General features: G+C 48.1%; 5 non-coding genes across 5 annotated transcripts; all 5 read left to right on the top strand.

The window, feature by feature from the left end:
- Positions 1-1,484: 1,484 nt before the first annotated feature.
- On the top strand, positions 1,485-1,557 carry trnav-cac (transfer RNA valine (anticodon CAC)). Its single transcript has one exon. It is a non-coding gene; the product is annotated as a tRNA-Val (tRNA).
- A 553-nt stretch (positions 1,558-2,110) lies between these two features.
- Positions 2,111-2,183, top strand: trnav-aac (transfer RNA valine (anticodon AAC)). Its single transcript has one exon. It is a non-coding gene; the product is annotated as a tRNA-Val (tRNA).
- A 460-nt stretch (positions 2,184-2,643) lies between these two features.
- trnav-uac (transfer RNA valine (anticodon UAC)) lies at positions 2,644-2,716 on the top strand. Its single transcript has one exon. It is a non-coding gene; the product is annotated as a tRNA-Val (tRNA).
- A 748-nt stretch (positions 2,717-3,464) lies between these two features.
- trnav-uac (transfer RNA valine (anticodon UAC)) lies at positions 3,465-3,537 on the top strand. The gene has a single exon. It is a non-coding gene; the product is annotated as a tRNA-Val (tRNA).
- A 409-nt stretch (positions 3,538-3,946) lies between these two features.
- trnav-cac (transfer RNA valine (anticodon CAC)) lies at positions 3,947-4,019 on the top strand. Its single transcript has one exon. It is a non-coding gene; the product is annotated as a tRNA-Val (tRNA).
- The last annotated feature ends 1,981 nt before the right edge of the window (positions 4,020-6,000 follow it).

Genomic DNA, 6,000 nt, shown 5'->3' with positions numbered 1-6,000 from the left:
CTGAAAATGTCTAAGTCGAAAACAGCATCCCACCTGCAACTTATTTGACGGAGCCCCTATAGGCTCCCCGTGGACGGTCAGTGGGATGAATAGGCTGTTCGTGGTCACATAGGTGGTCAGTGGGATGAATAGGCTGTTCGGGGTCACATAGGCGGTCAGTGGGATGAATAGGCTGTACGTGGTCAGTGGGGAGGGCCACGGGCTGTCACTTAGATTGGCCGTGGACGAACAGTCCGTTCGTGGTCACATAGGCGGTCAGTGGGACGAATAGGCTGTCCGTGGTCAGTGGGCAGGGCCACGGGCTGTCACTTAGATTGGCCGTGGACGCACAGGCCGTTCGTGGTCACATAGGCTGTCAGTGGGATGAATAGGCTGTTCGTGGTCAAACAGGCGGTCAGTGGGATGAATAGGCTGTTCGTGGTCACATAGGTGGTCAGTGGGATGAATAGGCTGTTCGTGGTCACATAGGCGGTCAGTGGGATGAATAGGCTGTACGTGGTCAGTGGGGAGGGCCACGGGCTGTTACTTAGATTGGCCGTGGACGAACAGGCCGTTCGTGGTCACATAGGCGGTCAGTGGGACGAATAGGCTGTCCATGGTCAGTGGGCAGGGCCACGGGCTGTCACTTAGATTGGCCGTGGACGAACAGGCCGTTCGTGGTCACATAGGCGGTCAGTGGGACGAATAGGCTGTCCGTGGTCAGTGGGCAGGGCCACGGGCTGTCACTTAGATTGGCCGTGGACGAACAGGCCGTTCGTGGTCACATAGGCTGTCAGGGGGACGAATAGGCTGTTCGTGGTCACATAGGTGGTCATTGGGATGAATAGGCTGTTCGTGGTCAGTGGGCGGGGCAACGGGCTGTCGCTTGGATTGGCCGTGGACGAACAGGCCGTTTGTGGTCACATAGGCTGTCAGTGGGATGAATAGGCTGTTCGTGGCCACATAGGCGGTCAGTGGGATGAATAGGCTGTTCGTGGTCACACAGTTGGTCAGTGGGATGAATAGGCTGTTCGTGGTCACACAGGCGGTCAGTGGGATGAATAGGCTGTTCGTGGTCAGTGGGCGGGGCCACGGGCCGTCGCTCAGATTGGCCGTGGATGAACAGGCCTTTCGTGGTCACACAGGCGGTCAGGGGGACGAATAGGCTGTTCGTGTCAGTGGGCGTGGTCAGGGGGCGGTCACGTGCTGCTCACAGGTCACAGGTGGGACGAACGGGCGCTTGGTGGTCGGTGGGTGTGGTCAGGGAATTTCGCGAAAAGGCGATCAGGGTGACACGCGTGCGCTCCGTGTTCGGTGCGCGTCGAATCGACTGCGGGCGGTCGGTGAGCCCCCCTGTGGCCGAGGCCCGGGTTGCGGGCAAGGGGGCCGAATTTCGTCGGGCTCCCGCGGGGCCCCCGGGGCCGCCGGGCCCGACGCGACGCCTCCGGCCCGCCCCACGGGGCCCCTTGCCCGCGGCAAGATTTATGTCTGCAACCTGAAGACGTGTTTCCGTAGTGTAGTGGTTATCACGTTCGCCTCACACGCGAAAGGTCCCCATTTCGAAACTGGGCGGAAACTGTGGGTGGTTTTTGCAAAAATTTCGTATGCGATTTTCTGTTGAGCAGGTCAGTACACTTGCAGGGATGTTTGTGGTTTAATCTCATTAGAAAAGGACAAAAATAAAACAAATGACCATTGAGGTTTCCTGTACAGTAATATAAAATGTTCGGTCTGCCAAAAAAATTAGCAGCATTTTGCCATGTTAAAAACACTGGGCAGTCTATAGTTTCTGTCGCTTTTGAACAAGCGTACCCTAGAAGCGGTGGGACTAATGTCCAAACCAAGTTTCCGTATTGTAGTGGTTATCACGTGAGCTTTACACGCGAAAGGTCCTCAGTTCAAAACTGGGTGGAAACAAGTGGAGGCATGTTAAATATAAATGCTGCAATTCGCTACAAAACCCTTACTTTTGAGACAGGTGAAGGCCATCGTACCAAGGAGCTGTAGGCAGATTGCCATGGCGAATAACCTCTGTTCTGTTGTTTGTGGAATTTACAGACTGTCACACTGCTTGCAGAGCAGATTATGGGAAGGAGCCATCTTCTAAAAAGCACATGCACCTCATCAGTAGGTTTCTGTAGTGTAGTGGTCATCACGTTCGCCTAACACGCGAAAGGTCCTCGGTTCGAAACCGAGCAGAAACAGTGGTTGAATTCTGACATAATTTAAACTGTTTGCCACACTAGTTGGGTGCAGCGCTCATTTCCTTTATATGCTTTTTAATAAGCATGCACCTAAAGATTTATGTCTGCAACCTGATGATGTGTTTCCGTAGTGTAGTGGTTATAACGTTCGCCTCACACGCGAAAGGTCCCTAGTTCGAAACTGGGCGGAATCTGTGGGTGGTTTTTGCAAAAATTTCGTATTCGATTTTCTGTTGAGCAGGTCAGTACACTTGCAAGGATGTTTGTGGTTTAATCTCTTTAGAAAAGGACAAAAATAAAACAAATGACCATTGAGGTTTCCTGTACAGTAATATAAAATGTTCGGTCTGCCAACAAAATTAGCAGCATTTTGCCATGTTAAAAACACTGGGCAGTCTATAGTTTCTGTCGCTTTTGAACAAGCGTACCCTAGAAGCGGTGGGGCTGACGTCCAAACCTAGTTTCCGTAGTGTAGTTGTTATCACGTTCGCTTTACACGCGAAAGGTCCTCAGTTCAAAACTGGGTGGAAACAAGTGGAGGCATATTAAATATGAATGCTGCAATTCGCTACAAAACCCTTACTTTTGAGACAGGTGAAGGCCATCGTACCAAGGAGCTGTAGGCAGATTGCCATGGCGAATAACCTCTGTTCTGTTGTTTGTGGAATTTACAGACTGTCACACTGCTTGCAGAGCAGATTATGGGAAGGAGCCATCTTCTAAAAAGCACATGCACCTCATCAGTAGGTTTCTGTAGTGTAGTGGTCATCACGTTCGCCCAACACGCGAAAGGTCCTCGGTTCGAAACCGAGCAGAAAAAGTGGTTGGATTCTGACAGAATTTTAAACTGTTTGCCACACTAGTTGGGTGCAGCGCTCATTTCCTTTATATGCTTTTTAATAAGCATGCACCTAAAGATTTATGTCTGCAACATGAAGATGTGTTTCCGTAGTGTAGTGGTTATAACGTTCGCCTCACACGCGAAAGGTCCCTAGTTCGAAACTGGGCGGAATCTGTGGGTGGTTTTTGCAAAAATTTCGTATTCGATTTTCTGTTGAGCAGGTCAGTACACTTGCAAGGATGTTTGTGGTTTAATCTCTTTAGAAAAGGACAAAAATAAAACAAATGACCATTGAGGTTTCCTGTACAGTAATATAAAATGTTCGGTCTGCCAACAAAATTAGCAGCATTTTGCCATGTTAAAAACACTGGGCAGTCTATAGTTTCTGTCGCTTTTGAACAAGCGTACCCTAGAAGCGGTGGGGCTGACGTCCAAACCAAGTTTCCGTAGTGTAGTTGTTATCACGTTCGCTTTACACGCGAAAGGTCCTCAGTTCAAAACTGGGTGGAAACAAGTGGAGGCATATTAAATATGAATGCTGCAATTCGCTACAAAACCCTTACTTTTGAGACAGGTGAAGGCCATCGTACCAAGGAGCTGTAGGCAGATTGCCATGGCGAATAACCTCTGTTCTGTTGTTTGTGGAATTTACAGACTGTCACACTGCTTGCAGAGCAGATTATGGGAAGGAGCCATCTTCTAAAAAGCACATGCACCTCATCAGTAGGTTTCTGTAGTGTAGTGGTCATCACGTTCTCCCAACACGCGAAAGGTCCTCGGTTCGAAACCGAGCAGAAAAAGTGGTTGGATTCTGACAGAATTTTAAACTGTTTGCCACACTAGTTGGGTGCAGCGCTCATTTCCTTTATATGCTTTTTAATAAGCATGCACCTAAAGATTTATGTCTGCAACATGAAGATGTGTTTCCGTAGTGTAGTGGTTATAACGTTCGCCTCACACGCGAAAGGTCCCCAGTTCGAAACTGGGCGGAAACTGTGGGTGGTTTTTGCAAAAATTTCGTATGCGATTTTCTGTTGAGCAGGTCAGTACACTTGCAGGGATGTTTGTGTTTTAATCTCTTTAGAAAAGGACAAAAATAAAACAAATGACCATTGAGGTTTCCTGTACAGTAATATAAAATGTTTGGTCTGCCAACAAAATTACCAGCATTTTGCCATGTTAAAAACACTGGGCAGTCTATAGTTTCAGTCGCTTTTGAACAAGCGTACGCTAGAAGCGGTGGGACTGACGACCAAATCAAGTTTCTGATAATCAAATAAACAGTCGCCCTAAGGGGTCGAAAGGTCGTAGGACCTCGAGATTCGTCACGGACGACCGCCACGGGCCCCCGAATCGGGCCCCAGAGTATCGTGGCTCTAGATGCTTCCCGAGCCTAGGAGGCCCTCTAATCCTAACTGCTGAATTAACCCTAGCAGACACATGCTCCCATAGAGATCAATGGGAGACAGAGAGGTGCATAAAAAATAGCTAAAAATAAAGTTGGCATGTCTCGACCTAGCCCGCTCGGTCTGTCGCAGAGGGCCACGTGACGCAACTTTTTGTCGAGTTTGGGGCCCCTCGGACCCCCGGGGGCCGCGCGGGAGCCACTGACACATGCAACTTATCCCATTCATTTTCATAGGCGTTTGGTGGACATCCCCACGGAACGGTCCCAATAGCTCCGAATGGCTCCAATTTGAAATCTGTGGCCCCTCAGGGTCCCCTCAGACGGTCCACAAAGACTGGGGTCCGTAGTACCCCGTTAAGTAAGTTAGAGTCAAAAACAGCATCCCACCTGTCACCTATTTGACGGGTGCCCTAAATGCTGTCCGTGGACAGTCCATGTTTAGGCTAATTATGCATAATTAATAGTTTTAATGTACATCAGTGTGTTGTATTCTGTCCCCAGTGTGGTGTACAGTAGGTTTGACCACAAAAAAACACTGTAATTATGAATTATGGCCTATTAATGCATTGACCACGGACAACCTATTTGGACTCCGTCAAATAAGTTACATGTGGGCCCTTACTTTGCCCACCTGTAACTTATTTGACAGGGTCCAAATAGGCTGTTCGTGGACAGTCCATTTTTAGGCTTCAGTGGGCCCTTAATTTGCCCACCTGTAACTTATTTGACAGGGACCAAATAGGCTGTTCGTGGATAGTCCATTTTTAGGCTACAGTGGGCCCTTAATTTGCCCACCTGTAACTTATTTGACAGGGACCAAATAGGCTGTTTGTGGACAGTCCATTTTTAGGCTAACTATGCATAATTAATAGCTTTAATGTACATCAGTGTGTTGTATTGTGTCCCCAGTGTGGTGTACAGTAGGTTTCACCTTATAAAACCACTGTAATTATGAAATATGACCTATTAATGCATTGACCACGTACAGCCTATTTGGACCCTGTCAAATAAGTTACAGGTGGGCCCTTACTTTGTCCACCTGTAACTTATTTTACAGGGTCCAAATAGGATGTCTGAGGACACCTTCCTGTGCCGACCTGTAACTTATTTGACAGGATCCAAATAGGCTGTTCGTGGACAGTCCATTTTTAGGCTAACTATGCATAATTAATAGCTTTAATATACATCAGTGTGTTGTATTGTGTACCCAGTGTGGTTTACAGTAGGTTTGACCTCACAAATTTGAGTTTTCCAAAAACTCACCCATAGTTTCCAAGAACTCACCCGCTCCAAAAAAGTCGAAAACAGCATCCCACCTTTAACTTATTTGACAGAGTCCCTGTAAGCTGTCCATGGACATGCCATTTTAAGTCTAATAATGCATAGTTCTTCTGATGGGACACATAGGCTATTCGTGGTCACATAGGCGGTCAGTGGGACAAATAGGCTCTCTGTGGTCAATGGGCAGGGCCACGGGCTGTCACTTAGATTTGCCGTGGACGAACAGGCCATTCAAATAAGTTGCAGGTGGGATGCTGTTTCACACTATATACATGATGCTATATACA

The sequence above is a fragment of the Siphateles boraxobius genome, unplaced genomic scaffold, assembly GCF_051911475.1.
Source record: "Siphateles boraxobius isolate OS27281-9 unplaced genomic scaffold, OSU_SipBor_1 63, whole genome shotgun sequence".
Taxonomy (NCBI): Eukaryota; Metazoa; Chordata; class Actinopteri; order Cypriniformes; family Leuciscidae; genus Siphateles; species Siphateles boraxobius.
This window is presented reverse-complemented; position numbering and strand designations above follow the sequence as displayed.